Genomic DNA, 17,433 nt, shown 5'->3' with positions numbered 1-17,433 from the left:
AATTGTCTGGGAGGTGATGGAGACAGGGTGAATCGAGTGGTTAGGATCTGGAATGCACTACCTGAGAGTGTGATCAAGACGGGGTCAATTGAGTTATTAGGGCCTGGAACACACTGTCTCAGGGTGTTAAGGAGAGAAGGACAATCGAGTGGTTAGGGTCTATAATGCATTACCTCAGCTTGTGGTGAAGACAGGGTCAGTCGAGTGGCCAGGGTCTGGAATGCATTGTCTGAGAGTGTGGTACAGGCAGGGTCAATCGAGTGGTTGGGGTCTGGAATGAACTGTCCGAGACTGCAGTGGAGACAGGGTCAATTGAGTGGTTGGGATCTGGAATGCAATCTCTGCGAGTGTGGTGGAGACAGGTTCAATCAAGTGGTTAGTGCCTGGAAAGCAGAGCCTGAGAGTGTGGTAGAGACTGGTTCTTTCAAGTGGCAAGGGACTGGAATGTACTGCCTCAGAGTGTGGTAGGGAAGCGGTCAATGGATTGGTTAGGGTATGCAATAGGCTGCCTGAGAGTGTGGTAGAGACAGGGTCAATCGAGTGGTTAGGGTCTTCAATGCACTGCCTGAAAGCGTGTTGGAGACAGGGTCAATTGAATAGTTAGTGTCTGGAATGCACTGCCTGAGAGGGTGGTGGAGACGGGGTCAATCGAGTGGTTATGATCGGGAATGCACTGTCTGAGAGTATGGTTGAGACAAGGTGAATTGAGTGGTTATGAGGTCGAATGTAATGCCTGAGAGTGTAGTGGAGAAAGAAACAATTGAGTGGTTACGGTCTGGAATACACTGTGTGAGAGTGTATAACAGACAGGTTCGATCATGGGGCTAGGGAATGGAATGCAAAGCCTGAGAGTGTGGTGGAGACAGGCTCAATTGAGTGGTTAGGATCTGGAATTGACTGCCTGAGGGTGTGTTTGAGACAGGTTCGATCAAGGGGCGAGGGACTGAAATGCACTGCCCGAGAGTGTGATGAAAACAGGGTCAGTAGATTGGTTAGGAAACGGAATGCACTGTCTGAGACTGTGGTAGAGACAGGGTCAACCGAATGTTTAGGATTTGGAAAACACTGCCTGAGAGTGTGGTGGAGACGGGGTCTTTAGATTGTTTAGGTTCTCCACTGCACTGCCTGAGGATGTGGTGGAGACAGGGTCAATCGAGTGGTTTGCATCTGCAATGCACTGCCTGAGAGTGCGGTGGAGACGGGGTCAACAGAGTGTTTAGGGTCTCCACTGCACTGACTGAGAGCGTGGTGAAGACAGGGAAAAATGATTGGTTAGTGTCTGGAATGCCCTGTCTGAGAGACAGATGGAGACAATGTCTATCGAGCGGTTAGGATCTGAAATGAAGTGTCTGAGAGTTTGGTGGAGAAAGAATCAATCGAGTGGTTAGGATGTGGAATTCACTGCTTGAGAGTGAGATGGAGACAGGTTTAATCAAGTGGTTAGTGCCTGCAATGCACTGTCTTCGAGTGTGGTGGAGAAAGGGTCAGTTAAGTGGCTAGCAACTGGAAACACAGCCTGAGAGTGTGGTAGAGACAGGTTCATTTGAGGGGCAAGGGACTGGAATGCAGTACCTCAGAGTTTGGTGGAGAAGGGCTCAATGGATTGGTTAGGGTCTGCAATAGGCTGCCTGAGAGTGTGGTGGAGACAGGGTCAATCGAGTGGTTAGGATCCAGAATGCACTGCCTGAAAGCATGGTGGAGAGAGGGTCAATCGAGTAGTAAGTGTCTGGAATGTACTGCCTGAGAGTGTGGTGGTGATGGGGTCAATTGAGTTGGTTAGGATCTGGAATGCACTGTCTGAGAGTATGGTTGAGACAGGGTCAATCGAGTAGTTATGTGGTCGAATGTAATGCCTGAGAGCGTAATGGAGACAGGGAAAATTGAACGGTTATGGTCTGGAAAACACTGTCTGAGAGTGTATAACAGACAGGTTCGATCATGGTGCTAGGGACTGGAATGCAAAGCATTAGAGAGTGGTGGAGGCAGGGCCAATTGGCTGGTTAGGATATGAAATGCACTGGCTGAGACTGTGGTGGAGACAGGGTCAATTGAGTGGTTAGGGTATGGAATGCACTGTCTGAGAGTGTGGTGGAGACAGGGTCAATCAAGCGGTTAGGATGTGGAATGCACCGAGAGTGCAGCGGGGACAGGGGCAATCGAGTGGTTTGGATATGGAATGCAATGAGAGTGTGGTGGAGACAGGGTCAATCGAGTGGTTTGGATCTGAAAAGCACTGTCTGAGATTGAGGTGGAGATAGGGTTAATCGAGTAGTTAGAGTCTGCAATTCACTGCCTGAGAATGTGGTGGAGAGAGGGTCACTCGAGTGGTTATGAGTTTGAATGTAATGTCTGAAGGTGTAGTGGAGACAGGGCCAATCGAGTGGTTAGGGTCTGGAATACACTACCTGAGAGTATGGTGGAGACAGTGTCAATCGAGTGGTTAGGGTCTGGAATACACTGCCTGAGAGTGTGGTGGGAACAGGGTCAATGGAGTGGTTAGCACCTAGAATGCACATTCTGAGGCTGTGGTGGAGACAGGGTCAATCAAATGATTAGGATTTGGAAAGCACTACCTGAGTGTGCAGTGGAGACGGGGTCAATAGAGTGTTTAGGGTCTCCATTGCACTGACTGAGATAGTGGAGACAGGGTCAATCGAGTGGTTAGTGTTTGGAATGCACTGCCTGAGAGTGTGGTGGAGACAGGGTCAATCGAGTGGTCAGTGTTTGGAATGCACTGCCTGAGAGTGTGGTGGAGACAGGGTCAATCGAGCAGTTAGTGTCTGGAATGCATTGCCTGAGAGTGTGGTGGTGACGGGGTCAATCGAGTGGATAGGATCTGGAATGCACTGTCTGAAAGTATGGTTGAGACAGGGTTAATTGAGTGCTTATGAGGTTGAATGTAATGCCTGAGAGCGTGGTGGAGACACTGTCAATTGAGTGGTTAGAGTTTGCAATTCACTGTCTGAGAGTGTGGTGGAGACCGGGGCAGTCGAGTGGTTAGGATGTGGAATGCACTGAGACTGCATTGGGGACAAGGTCAATCAAGTGCTTAGCGACTGGAATGCACAGGTTGAGAGTGTGGTAGAGATTGATTCGTTCGAGGGGCAAGGGACTGGAATGCACTGCCTCAAAGTGTGGTGGAGAAGGGGTCAATGGATTGGTTCGGATCTGCAATAGGCTGCCTGACAGTGTGGTAGAGACAGGATCAATCAAGTGGTTAGGGTCTGCAATGCACTGCCTGAGAGTGTGGAGGAGACATTGTCAATCGAGTGGTTAGGGTCTGGAATGTACTGCCTGAAAGCGTGGTGGAGACAGGGTCATTCGAATAATTAGTGTCTGGAATGCACTGCCTGAGAGTGTGGTGGAGACGGGGTCAATCGAGTGGTTATGATAGGGAATGCACTGTCTGAGAGTATGGTTGAGACAGGGTCATTCGAGTGGTTATGAAGTCGAATGTAATGCCTGAGAATGTTGTGGAGAAAGGGACAATTGAGTGGTTACGGTCTGGAATACACTGTGTGAAATTGTATAGCAGACAGGTTTGATCATGGGGCTAGGGAATGGAATGCAAAGCCTGAGTATGTGTTGGAGGCAGGGTCAATCGAGTGGTTAGAATCTGGAATACACTTCCTGAGAATGTGGTGGAGATATGGTCAATTGAGTGGTTAGAGTCTGCAATTCAATGTCTGAGAGCGTGGTGGAGACAGGGTCAATCGAGCGGTTAGGATGTGGAATGCACCGAGGGTGCAGCGGAGACAGGGGCAATTGAGAGCTTAGGATCTTTAATGCCAAGAGAGTGTAGTGGAGACAGGGTCAATTGAGTGGTTTGGATCTGAAAAGCACTGCTTGAGAGTGCGATGGAGACAGGCTCAATCAAGTGGTTAGTGCCTGGAAAGCACAGCCTGAGAGTGTGGTAGAGATTGGTTTGTTCAAGTGGCAAGGGACTGGAATACACTGCCTCAGAGTGTGGTGGAGAAGAGGTCAATGGATTGGTTAGGGTCTGCAATAGGCTGCCTGAGAGTCTGGTAGAGACAGGGTCAATCGAGTGGTTTGGATTTGAACAGCACTGCTTGAGAGTGAGATGGAGATAGGTTCAATCAAGTGGTTAGTGTCTGGAAAGCACAGCCTGTGAGTGTGGTGGAGACAGGGTCAATCGAATAGTTAGTGTCTGGAATGCACTGCCTGAGAGGGTGGTGGAGACGGGGTCAATCGAGTGGTTATGATCGGGAATGCACTGTCTGAGAGTATGGTTTAGATAGGGAGAATCGAGTGGTTATGAGGTCGAATGTAATGCCTGAGGGTGTGGTGGAGAAAGGGACAATAGAGTGTATAGTGCCTGCACTGCACTGCCTGAGAGTATGGTGGAGACAGGGTCAATCTAATGATTAGGATTTGGAAAGCACTGCCTAAGAGTGCGGTAGAAACGGTTTCAATAGAGTGTTTAGGGTCTCCACTGCACTGCCTGAGAGTGTGGTGAAGACAAGGTCAATCGAGTGGTTAGTGTCTGGAATGCCCTGTCTGAGAGACAGATGGAAACAATGTCTATCGAGTGGTTAGGACCTGGAATGAAGTGTCTGAGAGTTTGGTGGAGAAAGGATCAATTGAGTGGTTAGGATGTGGAATTCACTGCTTGAGAGTGAGATGGAGACAGGTTCAATCAAATGGCTAGTGCCTGCAATGCACTGTCTTCGAGTATGGTGGAGAAAGGGTCAATTAAGTGGTTAGCGACTGGAAAGCACAGCCTGAGAGTGTGGTAGAGACAGGTTCGTTCGAGGGGCAAGGGACTGGAATGCAGTGCCTCAGAGTGTGGTGGAGAAGGGCTCAATGGATTGGTTAGGGTCTGCAATAGGCTGCCTGACAGTGTGGTGGAGACAGGGTTAATTAAATGGTTAGGGCCTGGACTGCACTGCCTGAGAATGTGGTGGAGACAGGGTCAATCAAGTGGTTAGGGTTTGGAATGAGTGTTTGAGAGTGTGACGGAGACGGGGTGAATCGAGTGCTTAGGGTCTGGAATGCACTGTCTGACAGTGTGATGGAGACCTGGTCAGTTGAGAGGTTAGGGTCTGCAATTGACTGTCTGAGAGTGTGGTGGAGACAGGGTCAATCGAGTGGTTAGGATGTGGAATTCACTGCCTGAGAGTGTGGAGGAGACAGGGTCAATCTAGTGGTTAGGGCCTGGAATTCACTGCCTGAGAGTATGGTGGAGACAGGGTCAATCTAGTGGTTAGGGCCTGGACTGCAGTGCCTGAGAGTGTGGTGGAGACAGGGTCCATCGATTGGTTAGGGTCTGGAATGCACTGTCTGAGAATGTGGTGGAGACAGGGCCAAACGACAGGTAAGGGTCTGCAAAGCACTGTCTCAGAGTTTGGTGGGTACACTGTCAACCGAGTGGTTCGGGTCTGGAATGCACTCTCTGAGAGTTTGGTGGAGACAGTGTAAATCGAGTATTTCGGAACTGGAATGCACTGTTTGAGCGTGTGGTGGAGACAGGGTCAATCGAGTGGTTCGTGTCAGGAATGCACTGCCTGATATTGTGATGGAGACGGGGTCAATTAAGTGGTTTGGGTCTGGAATGCTCTGCCTGAGACGGTGGTGGAGACAGAGTGATTCAAGTGGTTTTGGTCTGCAATGCACTGTCTGAGAGTGTGGTGGACACGGGGGTCAAGCAAGTCGTTAAGGCCAGTGATGCACAGCCTGTGAGTGTGGTGGAGAGAGGGTCAATCGAGATGTTCCGATCTGGAATGAACTGCCTGAGAGTGTGGTGGACACGGGGGGTCAAGCAAGTCGTTAAGGCCTGTGATGCACAGCCTGAGAGTGTGGTGGAGAGAGGGTCAATCAAGCTGTTCGGATCTGGGAGGCAGTGTCTGAGAATGTGGTGGAGACAGGGTCAATCGAGTGGTTCGTACCTGAAATGCACTGACTGAGCATGTGGTGGAGACAGGGTCAATCGATTGGTTCTTGTCTGGAATGCAGTGCCTGAGATTGTGATGGAGACAGGATCAATTAAGTGGTTTGGGTCTGGAATGCCCTGCCTGAGAGTGTGGTGCAGACAGGGTCGATCGAGATGTTAGTCTCTGCAATGCAATGTCTGAGAGTGTGTTGTAGACGGGGTCAAGTAAGTGGTTAAGGCCTGTAATGCGCTGCCTGAGAGTGTGGTGGAGAGATGGTCAATCGAGCCATTCAGATCTGGAAGGCACAGCATGAGAGTGTGGTGGAGACAAGGTCAATCGAGAGGTTCGGGTCTGCAATGCATTTTCTGAGAGTTTGGTGGAGACCGTGTCAGTCGAGAGGTTAGGGTCTGCAATTCACTGTCTGAGAGTGTGGTGGAGACATGGATAATTGAGTGGGGTTAAGCTCTGGAACACACTGTCTGAGAGTGCGTTGGAGACAGGGTCAATAAAGTGGTAAGGGTGCAGAATGCACTGCATGAGAGTGTGGTGGAGACATGGTCAATCGAGTAGGGTTAAGCTCTGGAACACACTGTCTGAGAGTGTGGTGGAGAGCGGGTTAATTGAGCCATTCAGAACGGGAAGGCACTGTCTGAGAGTGTGGTGTAGTCAAGCTGAATCGAGAGGTTATGGTCTGCAATGCACTGTCTGAGAGTGTGGTGGAGACATGGTCAATCGAGTGGGGTTAAGCTCTGGAACACACGGTCTGAGAGTGTGGTGGAGACAGGGTCAATAAAGTGGTTAGGGTCCAGAATGCACTGCATGAGAGTGTGATGGAGACAGGGTCAATTAAGTTTTTCGGATCTGGAATGCACTGCCTGAGAGTGTGGTGGAGACACGGTCATCGAGTGGGTTTAAGCTCTGGAACACACTGTCTGAGAGTGTGGTAGAGACGGGGTCAATGATGTGGTTCGGCTCCAGAATGCACTGCATGAGAGTGTGGTGCAGACAGGGTCAATCGAGTTGTTATGAGCTCAAACATAATGTCTGAGAGTGTATTGGAGTCAGGGTCAATCGAGTAGTTTGGGTCTGGAATGCACTGTCTGAGAGTGTGGTGGAGAGCGGGTTAATTGAGCCATTCAGAACGGGAAGGCACTGTCTGAGAGTGTGGTGGAGTCAAGCTCAATCGAGAGGTTATGGTCTGCAATGCACTGTCTGAGAGTGTGGTGGAGACATGGTCAATTGAATCGGTTTAAGCGCTGGAACACACTGTCTGAGAGTGTGGTGGAGACGGGGACAATGAAGTGGTTAATGTCTGTAATGCACTTCCTGAGAGTGTGGTGGAGATAGGGTCAATCGAGCCATTTGGATCTGGAAGGCACTGTCAGAGAGTGTGGTGGAGACAGGGTCAATCGATTGATTTGGTCTGGAATGCACTGACAGTATGGAGGAGACTGGGTCAATCGATTGGTTAGGATCTGGAATGCACTGAAGTTGTGGTGGAGCCGGCGTCAATTAAGTGGTTAGCGTCTAGAATGGACTGCCTGAGATTGTGGTGGAAGCAGGGCCATTTGAGAGGTTAGGGTCTGCAATGCGCTGTCTGACAGTGTGATGGAGACGGAGCCAATTATGTGGTTAGGGTCTCAAATGCACTGCCTGACAGTGTGGTGGCGACAGTGTCAATTGAGTGGTTCCAATCTGGAATGCACTGCCTGAGAGTGTGGTGGACACGGGGATCAAGCAAGTAGTTAAGGCCTGTGATGCACAGCCTGAGAGTGTGGTGGAGAGAGGGTCAATCGAGCTGTTCGGATCTGGGAGGCAGTGTCTGAGAGTGTGGTGGAGACAGGGTCAATCGAGTGGTTCGTACCTGAAATGCACTGTCTGTGCGTGTGGTGGAGACAGGGTCAATCGAGTGGTTCTTGTCTGGAATGCAGTGCCTGAGATTGTGATGGAGACGGGATCAATTAAGTGGTTTGGGTCTGGAATGCCCTGCCTGAGAGTGTGGTGGAGGCAGGGTCCATCAAGTGGTTAGGAATTGGAACGCACTGCCTGAGAATTTACTGGAGGTAGGATCAATCGTACGGTCAGTATCTGCAATGCACTGAGGTTGTGGTTGAGACAGGGTCAATCGAGTGGTTAGGGTCTTCAATGCTCTGTCTAAGAGTGTGGTGGAGACAGGTTCAATTGTGTGGTTAGGATGTGGAATTCACTGCCAGAGAGTGTGGTGGAGACAGGGTCAATCAAGTGGTTAGGGTTTGGAATGCACTGTCTGAGAGTGTGATGGAGACGGGGTCAATTAAATATTTCGGATCTGGAATGCACTGCCTGAGAGTATGGTGGAGACAGGGTCATGCAAGTGGTTCAGATCTGGAAGGCACTGTCTGAGAGTGTGATGGAGACAGGGTCAATCGAGTGGCTTGGTCTGGAATGCACTGAGAGTATGGTGGAGACAGCGTCAATCGATTGGTTAGGATCTGGGATGCACTGGGATTGTGGTGGAGAGTGCGTCAATTAAGTGGTTAGAGTCTGGAATACACTGCCTGACAGTGTGGTGGAGACGGGGTCGATCGAGAGGTTAGGGTCTGCAATGCACTGCCTGAGAGTGTGGTGCAAACAGGGTCGATTGAGAGGTTAGGTTCGGCAATGCAATGTCTGAGAGTGTGTTTTAGATGGGGTCAAGCAATTGGTTAAGGCCTGTAATGCACTGCCTGAGAGTGTGGTGGAGAGATGGTCAATCAAGCCATTCAGACCTGGAAGGCACTGCATGAGAGTGTGGTGGACACAAGGTCGATCGAGAGGTTAGGTTCTGCAATGCACTGCCTGAGAGTGTGGTGCAGACACGGTCGATCGAAAGGTTAGGTTCTGCAATGCACTGTCTGAGAGTGTGGTGGAGACATGGTCAATCGAGTGGGGTTAAGCTCTGGAACAAACTCTCTGTGAGTGTGGTGGAGTCGGGGTCAATAATTTGGTTAGTATCCAGAATGCACTGCATGAGAGTGTGGTGGAGACAGAGTAAATCGAGTGGTTAGGAAATGGAATGCCCTGCATTAGTGTTTGGTGGAGACAAGGTTAAACATGTGGTTAGGAACTGGATTGCACTGCATGAGAGTGTGGCGGAGACAGGGTCAATTGAGTGGTTATGAGCTCGAACATAATATCTGAGATTGTGGTGGAGACGGGGTCAAGCCATTGATTAATGTTTGTAATGCACTGACTGAGACTGTGGGGGAGAGAGGTTCAATCGAGCAGTTTGGATCTGGAATGCACTGTCTGAGAGTTTGGTTGAGATGGTGAATCTAATGATTTGGTTTGGACTGCACTGAGAGTATGGTGGAGACAGGGTCTATCGATTGGTTAGGATTTTGAATGCACTGAAGTTGTGTTGGAGACGATGTGAATGAAGTGGTTAGGGTTTGGAATGCTCTGCCTGACAGTGTGGTGGAGGCTGGGTTAATCTAGTGTTTAGGACCTGGAATACCCTAATTAAGTGGATATTAATAGCGATGGCGAGCTTAATGGAAATGGATAATCTTGACCATTCAGAGAAGGAGAAGAAGCTACAAAATGCGAACTTCATGATATTAGGAGATTTTACAAACATGGGGATAAAGAAATATCTCAAAATAGCTTAAATGCAAGAAGTTGATCAATCATTTGAAATTGATATTTTGCTAGGTACAGAGAGCCAACTTTTCAGAATTTGAAGGATATGGAGAAATTGAAGTTGCCTTGAATGCGGAGAAGCTGGAAGTTTGCTAAATATGACATATTGCTGAAAATTGAGAATGTAACAGATACAGAGAACTAAATTTGCTGATAAAGAGAGATGAGGAATTTAAGTTTGAGATGAATGAGGAGTCGTTAGAAATGTGGATATAGTTCAAAATATAGATACCAATGTTGATGACAGCTGAAATTAGTAGTGATGGACAAAATGATGTAAATTGAGAAATTTGTGCATTCGGAGAAGGAGCAGATGCTACAAGCAGCAAATTTCATGGAAATGGAAGAGTATCCTAAGATGTGAAGTACAATATATCTTCAGATAGAGAAAATGCCAGAATGTGATCAATTGCTGGAAATTGATATTTTGCTTGATGCAGAGATCCTGGATTGCTCTCACAGAAGGATATGGAGAAATTGGAGGTGTTGTCAATATAGAGAAGCTGGAAATGTGTTGAATAAGATTAATTATAAGAAACTGAGTACTTGCTGGATACAGATAACCAGATTTGTTGAAAAAGAGAGAAATGGAGTAGTTGAATGCTCTGTAGAACAATGAAGATTTGGAAATGTGTGGAGTTTTAGAAATTGAGATATTAATGTAGACTGGCTGTGGAAATTATTGAAGGTGCAGAAATTGATTGAATGGAGAAATTTGTGCATTCAGTGGAAGATGAGATGATACAATCTGCTAACTTCATGGAAATAGGCGACTTTACAAATATTGGGATTAAGATATATCTGCAGATAGCGAAAATACTTCAATTTTCACAATTGCCAGAAACTGACATTTTGATAGACAGATAGCAAGGTTTGCTAAAATTGAAGGATTATGGAGATATGGCAGTTGTGGTGCATGCGGATCAGCTGCAAATGTGCTGAATCTAACAGATTGCTGGAAACCGAGAATTTGATACATACAGAGAACTATATTTGCTGACCAAGAGTGAAATTGAGAAATTGTAGGTTCAGATGAATGAGGAGTAGCTGGAAATGAGGAGATTGTAAGAAGTTGGTGCAAATATTTAGATAGTCAGTGGATATTAATAGAGATAGCGAGTTTAATGGAAATGGATAATCTTGAACATTGAGAGAAGCTGCAAAAAGTGAGATTCATGATAATGTGACATTTTGCTAATATGGGAACAAAGAAATATCTGCAATTAGGGAAAATGCAAGAAATTGGTTAATTATTTGAAATTGATATTTTGCTAGGGACAGAGAGCCAGCTTTTCAGAATTTGAAGGATATGGAGAAATTGAAGTTGCCTTGAATGCGGAGAAGCTGGCGGTTTGCTAAATATGACATATTGCTGAAAATTGAGAATGTGACAGATACAGAGAACTAAATTTGCTGATAAAGAGAGAAGATGAGGAATTTGAGTTTGAGATGAATGAGGAATCGTTAGAAATGTGGATATAGTTAGAAATATAGATATTAATGCTGATGGACAGCTGAAATCAGTAGTGACGGACAAAATGGTGGAAATTGAGAAATTTGTGCATTCGTAGAAGGAGCAGATGCTACAAGCAGCAAATTTCATGGAAATGGAAGATTCTCCTAACATGGCAAATAAAATATATCTACAGATAGAGAAAATGCCAGAATTTGATCAATTGCTGGAAATTGATATTTTGCTTGATGGAAAGATCCTGGATTGCTCTCACTGAAGGATATGGAGAAATTGAAGGTGTTGTCAATATAGAGAAGATGGAAATGTGTTGAATAAGATTAATTTTAAGAAACTGAGTACTTGCTGGATACCGATAACCAGCTTTGTTGAATAAGAGAGAAATGGAGTAGTTGAACCCTATGTAGAACAATGAAGATTTGGAAATGTGTGGAGCTTTAGAAATTGAGATATTAATGTAGATTGGCTGTGGAAATTATTGAAGGTGCAGAAATTGATTGAATGGAGAAATTTGTGCAGTCAGTGGAAGAGGAGATGATGCAATCAGCTTACTTCATGGAAATGGGCGACTTTACAAATATTGGTATTGAGATATATCTGCAGATAGCGAAAATACTTCAATTTTCACAATTGCCAGAAATGGACATTTTGATAGATACGGAGAGCAAGGTTTGCTAAAATTGAAGGATTATGGAGAAATGGAAGTTGTGGTGAATGCAGTGAGCTGCAAATGTGCTGAACCTAACAGATTGCTGGAAACTAAGAATTTGATACATACAGAGAACTAGGTTTGCTGACAAAGAGAGAAATTGAGAAATTGTAGGTGCAGATGAATGAGGAGTAGCTGGATATGAGGAGATGGTAAGAAGTTGGTGCAGATATTTAGAAATTAAGTGGATATTAATAGTGATGGTGAACTTAATGGAAATGAATAATCTTCACCATTCAGAGAAGGAGAAGAAGCTACAAAATGCGAACTTCATTATAATAGGAGATTTTACAAACATGGGGATAAAGAAATATCTGAAAATAGATGAAATGCAATAAGTTGATCAATCGTTTGAAATTGATATTTTGCTAGTTACAGAGAGCCAGCTTTTCAGAATTTGAAGAATATGGAGAAATTGAAGTTGCCTTGAATGCAGAGAAGCTGGAAGTTTGCTAAATATGACATATTGCTGAAAATTGAGCATGTAACAGATACAGAGAACTAAATTTGCTAATAAAGAGAGAAGATGAGGAATTTAAGTTTGAGATGAATAAAGAGTCGTTAGAAATGTGGATATAGTTCGAAATATAGATACTAATATTGATGACAGCTCAATTAGTAGTGACGGACAAAATGATTGAAATTGATAAATTTGTGCATTCGGAGAAGGAGCAGATGCTACAAGCAGCAAATTTCATGGAAATGGAAGAGTCTCCTAACATGGCAAACAAAACATATCTACAGATAGAGAAAATGACAGAATTTGATCAATTGCTGGAAATTGATATTTTGCTTGATGCAGAAATCCTGGATGGCTCTCACTGAAGGATATGGAGAAATTGGAGGTGTTGTCAATATAGAGAAGCTGGAAATGTGTTGAATAAGATTAATTTTAAGAAACTGAGTACTTGCTGGATACAGATAACCAGCTTTGTTGAAAAAGAGAGAAATGGAGTAGTTGAACGCTATGTAGAACAATGAAGATTTGGAAATGTGTGGAGTTTTAGAAATTGAGATATTAATGTAGATTGGCTGATTAATTATTGAAGGTGCAGAAATTGATTGATTGGTAAAATTTGTGCTGTCAGTGGAAGAGCAGATCTGTTAACTTCATGCAAATGAGCGACTTTACAAATATTGGGATTGAGATATATCTGCAAATAGTGAAAATACTTCAATTTTTGAAATTGCCAGAAACTGACAATTTGATAGATACAGAGAGCAAGGTTTGCTAAAATTGAAGGATTATGGAGATATGGCAGTTGTGGTGCATTCAGATCAGCTGCAAATGTGCTGAATCTAACAGATTGCTGGAAACTGAGAATTTGATCCATACAGAGAACTAGATTTGCTGAGAAAGAGTGAAATGAGAAATAGTAGGTTCAGATGAATGAGGAGTAGCTGGAAATGAGGAGATTGTAAGAAGTTGGTGCAAATATTTAGATAATCAGTGGATATTAATAGAGATAGCGAGGTTAATGGAAATGGATAATCTTGAACATTGAGAGAAGCTACAAAAGGCGAATTTCATGATAATGTGACATTTTACTACTATGGGGAGAAAAAAATATCTGCAGTTAGGGAAAATGAAAGAAGTTGGTCAATTATTTGAAATTGATACTTTGCTAGGGACAGAGAGCCAGCTTTTCAGAATTTGAAGGTTATGGAGAAATTGAAGTTGCCATGAATGCGGAGAAGCTGGAGTTTTCCTAAATATGACATATTGCTGAAAATTGAGAATGTGACAGATACAGAGAACTAAATCTGCTGATAAAGAGAGAAGATGAGGAATTTAAGATTGAGGTGAATGAGGAATCATTAAAAATGTGGATATAGTTAGAAATATAGATATAAATGCTGATGGACAGCTGAAATTAGTAGCGACGGACAAAATGATGGAAATTGATAAATTTGTGCATCCGGAGAAGGAGCAGATGCTACAAGCAGCAAATTTCATGGAAATGGAAGAGTCTCCTAACATGGCAAACAAAACATATCTACAGATGGAGATAATTCCAGAAATTGATCAATTGCTGGAAATTGATATCTTGCTTGATAGAGAGATCCTGGATTGCTCTCTCTGAAGGATATGGAGAAACTGAAGGTGTTGTGAATATAGAGAAGCTAGAAATGTGATGAATGGGATTAATTTTCAGAAACTGTGTACTTGCTGGATACAGATAACCAGATTTATTGAAAAAGAGAGAAATGGAGTAGTTGAACCCTATGTAGAACAATGGAGATTTGAAAATGTGTGGAGTTTTAGAAATTGAGATATTAGTGTAGATAGGCTGTGGAAATTATTGAAGGTGCAGAAATTGATTGAATGGAGAAATTTGTGCAGTCAGTGGAAGAGCAGATGATACAATCAGCTAACTTCATGGAAATGAGCGACTTTACAAATAGTGGGATTGAGATATATCTGCAGATAGCAAAAATACTTCAATTTTCCAATTGCCCGAAACTGACATTTTGATAGATACGGAGAGCAAGGTTTGCTAAAACTGAATGATTATGGAGATATGGCAGTTGTGGTGCATGCGGATATGCTGCAAATGTGATGAATCTAACAGATTGCTGGAAACTGAGAATTTGATACATACAGAGAACTAGGTTTGCTGACCAAGAGTGGAATTGAGAAATTGTAGGTTCAGATGAATGAGGAGTAGCTGGAAATGAGGAGATTGTAAGTTGGTGCAAATATTTAGATAGTCAGTGGATATTAATAGAGATAGTGAGGTTCATGGAAATGGATAATCTAGAACATTGGGAATGGCTACGAAAAGCGAGTTTCATGATAATGTGACATTTTGCTAATATGGGGACAAAGAAATATCTGCAGTTATGGAAAATGCCGGAAGTTGGTCAATTATTCGAAATTGATATTTTGCTCAGGACAGAGAGACAGTTTTTCAGAATTTGAAGGATATGGAGAAATTGAAGTTGCCTTGAATGCAGAGAAGCTGGAGATTTGTAAAATATGACATATTGCTGAAAATTGAGAATGTGACAGACACAGAGAACTAAATTTGCAGATAAAGAGAGAAGATGAGGAATTTAAGTTTGAGATGAATGAGGAGTCGTTAGAAATGTGGATATAGTTAGAAATATAGATATTAATGCAGATGGATAGCTGAAATTAGAAGTGACGGAGAAAATGATCGAAATTGATAAATTTGTGCATTCGGAGAAGGAGCAGATGCTACAAGCAGCAAATTTCATGGAAATGGAAGAGTCTCCTAACATGGCAAATAAAAGATATCTGCAGATACAAAAAATGCCAGAATTTGATCAATTGCTGGAAATTGATACTTTGCTTGATGGAAAGATCCTGGATTGCTCTCATTGAAGGATGTGGAGAAATTGAAGGTGTTGTCAATACAGAGAAGCTGCAAATGTGTTGAATAAGATTAATTTTAAGAAACTGAGTTGTTGCTGGAGACAGATAACCAGCTTTGTTGAAAAAGAGAGAACTGGAGTAGTTAAACGCTATGTAGAACAATGAAGATTTGGAAATGTGTGGAGTTTTAGGAATTCAGATATTAATGTAGATTGGCTGAATAATTATTGAAGGTGCAGAAATTGATTGAACGGAGAAATTTGTGCAGTCAGTGGAAGAGCAGATGATACAATCTGCTTACTTCATGAAAATGGGCGACTTTACAAATATTAGGTTTAAGATATATCTGCAGATAGCGAAAATACTTCAATTTTCACAATTACCAGAAACTGACATTTTGATAGATATGGAGAGCAAGGTTTGCTAACATTGAAGGATTATGGAGATATGGCAGTTGTGGTGCATGCGGATAAGCTGCAAATGTGCTGAATCTAACAGATTGCTGGAAACCGAGAATTTGATACATAGAGAGAACATGATTTGCTGACCATGAGTGAAATTGAGAATTTGTATGTTCAGATGAATGAGGAGTAGCTGGAAATGTGGAGATTGTAAGTTGGTGCAAATATTTAGATGGTCAGTGGATATTAATAGAGATAGTGAGGTTAATGGAAATGGATAATCTTGAAAATTGAGAGAAGCTACAAAAAGCGAGTTACATGACAATGAGACAATTTCCTAATATGGAGATAAAGAAATGTCTGCAGTTAGGGAAAATGCAAGAAGTTGGCCAATTATTTGGAATTGATATTTTGCTAGGGACAGAGAGCCAGCTTTTCAGAATTTGAAGGATATGGAGAAATTGAAGTTGCCTTGAATGCAGAGAAGCTGGAGATTTGTAAAATATGACATATTGCTGAAAATTGAGAATGTGACAGACACAGAGAACTAAATTTGCAGATAAAGAGAGAAGATGAGGAATTTAAGTTTGAGATGAATGAGGAGTCGTTAGAAATGTGGATATAGTTAGAAATATAGATATTAATGCAGACGGACAGCTGAAATTAGAAGTGACGGAGAAAATGATCGAAATTGATAAATTTGTGCATTCGGAGAAGGAGCAGACGCTACAAGCAGCAAATTTCATGGAAATGGAAGAGTCTCCTAACATGGCAAATAAAAGATATCTGCAGATACAGAAAATGCCAGAATTTGATCAATTGCTGGAAATTGATATTTTGCTTGATGGAAACATCCTGGATTGCACTCACAGAAGGATATGGAGAAATTGAAGGTGTTGTCAATACAGAGAAGCTGCAAATGTGTAGAATAAGATTACATTTGAGAAACTGAGTTGTTGCTGGCGACAGATAACCAGCTTTGTTGAAAAAGAGAGAAATGGAGTAGTTAAATGCTATGTAGAACAATGAAGATTTGGAAATGTGTGGAGTTTTAGGAATTCAGATATTAATGTAGATTGGCTGAATAATTATTGAAGGTGCAGAAATTGATTGAATGGAGAAATTTGTGCAGTCAGTGGAAGAGCAGTTGATACAATCTGCTAACTTCATGGAAATGAGAGACTTTACAATTATTGGGATTGAGATATATCTGCAGATAGCGAAAATACTTCAATTTTCCAATTGTCATAAACTGACATTAATAGAGATAGCGAGGTTAATGGAAATGGATAATCTTGAACATTGAGACAAGGTACAAAAACCGAGTTTCCTGATAATGTGACATTTTGCTGTTATGGGAACAAAGAAATATCTGCAGTTAGGGAAAATGCAGTTGTTGGTCAATTATTTGGAATTGATATTTTGCTAGGGACAGAGAGCCAGTTTTTCAGAATTTGAACGATATGGAGAAATTGAAGCTGCCTTGAATGCGGAGGAGCTGGAAATTGGCAAAATATGACATGTTGCTGAAAATTGAGAATGTGACAGATACAGAGAACTAAATTTGCTGATGAAGAGAGAAGATGAGGAATTTAAGTTTGAGATGAATGAGGAGTCGTTAGAAATGTGGATATAGTTAGAAATATAGATATTAATGCTGATGGACAGCTGAAATTAGTAGTGACGGACAAAATGATGGAAATTGATACATTTGTGCATTCGGAGAAGGAGCAGACGCTACAAGCAGCAAATTTCATGGAAATGGAAGAGTCTCCTAACATGGCAAATAAAATATATCTTCAGATAGAGAAAATGCCAGAAATTGATCAATTGCTTGCTCTCATTGAAGGATATGGAGAAATTGAAGGTGTTGTCAATACAGAGCAGCTGGAAATGTGTTGAATAAGATTAATTTTAAGAAACTGAGTTCTTGCTGGATACAGATAACCAGATTTGTTGAA

This window comes from Cetorhinus maximus, chromosome 12, assembly GCF_964194155.1.
Source record: "Cetorhinus maximus chromosome 12, sCetMax3.hap1.1, whole genome shotgun sequence".
NCBI lineage: Eukaryota > Metazoa > Chordata > Chondrichthyes > Lamniformes > Cetorhinidae > Cetorhinus > Cetorhinus maximus.
The sequence above is the reverse complement of the archived record's forward strand: the minus strand, read 5'-3'. Positions refer to the sequence as shown.